We start from the raw sequence: 2,385 nt of genomic DNA on the forward strand, positions 1-2,385 counted from the left end.
CTCTAGAGGTGTGCTCTGCCACAGGCTAGGTCCCTGTCCTTGGCTCTGCCACAGGACTGACTCGCTGGAAAGCACCTGCAGCATCCCAGCGGACGATGGCAGAGTTCAGGGATGGGGCACAAACAAGACAGGAAGTCTTCACCTCCTGGTCTCTGTGATGCTCAGCCCCAGCACAGTCAGGAGGGGTGGGTGCCACATTTTTATCCCCAAGTGTTCTCCCTGGGGATAAACTCTCTGTGTATTGTCCCTTCAGAAACTATTGGCTTATTCTGAGCTCAAAGCCCCTGCTTCAGTCACAGAGCCTTCTTAGTTTAGCCCAGCTTTCCATTCCAGGGAGCTGGCTATGACCTGGGACGGTGCTACTTAGAAATCTAGTCTTAAATCGTATCACAAGAGATATTGTGATGGCTTCTGGGTACTGGAACTGAAAGAAACCTGAGATGCCTGTAGCCAGCTCCAGCCACACCCAAATGTCTAGGTCTCCTGTGTGCTGAGATGGGAACAAGGGGTCCCTTAGAAGTGAACTGCTGTGCAGCCCACATGGTCCATGAGAGGAAGCCAAGTCCTGCAGCAGACAGTGGTGACTTGCAGCCTATAATTTGGCATCACAGCCATCTCTGTGTCTGGCTAACCCTTCGCTCTCCACTGAGGTCCAGAACATTGTGGTTCTGCTCTGCCGAGGGTACTAGTGAATGAAGTGAAGAGTGACATGAAGCTCTCTGTCCTTGCCACTGAAGGGGGCTCTGGGTCCCTGCAGCCTCACAAACCTAAAGTCAAGAGACCTGAACTCAAGACTAACCTCTGGCTGCAAGCCCCTCACTCTTCCTGGCTTTGCCTCCTGCTCAATATAGTGAGACTGGGGACAAAGAGAGATGGAGGGGCCAGGAGAATCTCCTCTGTCTGGAGAAACAGGGTACCAGTTTAGACTTCCCTGAGAGGAGATGGAGGGAGAGAAGAATAACCTGTAGAGACGTTCACCTTTTCCTTCTCTTCTGATAACACGAGCTCCCCTACTCAGCCCCTAGGAAAGCTTCATGAGTCTCTTCCAGAAAGACCTGAATTCCAGAAGGTTCTAGCACAGCACAGCACCCAGGGTCAGGCTTCCTCGAGCTGCAGGAATTTCCCATGCTTAACCTATAAGTAGACTGCCCGGGTTGCCCCCAGCAACAGCTCTGGCATTCACACTGGGGTCCTCAAAAGCCCTGGCCCCAGGCCTCTGGGCGTGGTCTGCTCTATGACCCAGACCACCCGGTGGGGGAGGGGAGGAAAGGAGGGATAAGATAGAAGGGTAGCTTCTTTCCCAGAGGCCTTCCTGGGGTACATTTCAGTGCCTCCTAGTCGGGACAAACTGCAAAAGACTTGTGGATAGTGCCACCTTCTGGCCACAGTATGTAACTGCATCTGATTGCTTCAGCCCGGGACTATTAAACTGAGATGACCATCCAGAGTTAAAACAAACAAACATAACACTGCAGTATGGGGAGGAACTTGCCTTCAAACCACCATTACTATGGACTTTTTGACCTTGACAGAGTTGACCTCTATCCACTATCCCAGAATTCACGGAGCAAAGAGATTTTGACTTTCTAGCCAGCCTGGGCTACATGATGAGACGCCATCTCTCCAAACAAAGCCTAACACCTACTCTGCCTCTTTAAATGGGAATAGGTGGGGCCTTGGAGGAGGTGTGGCCTTGTTGGAAGCGGTGTGGTCTGGTTGAAGGGGTGTGGTCTGGTTGGAAGAGGTGTGTCACTGGGGGTAGGTTTTGAGGTTTCAAAAGCCCATACCAGGCCCAGTGTCTGTCTGTCTGTCTGTCTGTCTCTGCCTGCTACCTGCATATGAGGATGTAAACCTGTTCCACTGCTTTCTACCACAATGACAATGGACTAGAACTGTAAAACTGTAAGCAAGACCTCAATTAAATGCTTTCTTTCATAAGTTGCTTTGGTCATGGTGTCTCTTCACAGCAATAAAGCAGTAATGAAGACAGTACCCAAAATTAGAAATCAACAAGGACTTTTAGAATCAGTGCTGCCATTGGGTGATAGTTTGGAGTGCCCATTCCTCCAACCGTGGTCAAAGAACTCAGGGTTCCTGTTCTAGATACACAAAGATGAAGGGGGTTGTGATGGTTCGTGCTTGCCAACTTAACACAAACTACAGTCACTTGGGAAGCAGAACCGCTAGTGAGGAATTGCCTCCATAAACATGGCTGGCTAGCATGTCTGAGGGATGTTTTCTTGATTAATGATTGATATGGGAGGGCCCTGACTTCTGTGGGTATCACTACTCCTGGTGTTCCTGCATTGTATAAGAAAGCAAGCTGAGCAAATCACGGGAATTAAGTCAGTAAGCAGTGTGCCCCTATGGTCTGCTCCAGTTCCT

Source organism: Mus caroli, chromosome 12 (assembly GCF_900094665.2).
Source record: "Mus caroli chromosome 12, CAROLI_EIJ_v1.1, whole genome shotgun sequence".
Lineage (NCBI taxonomy): Eukaryota > Metazoa > Chordata > Mammalia > Rodentia > Muridae > Mus > Mus caroli.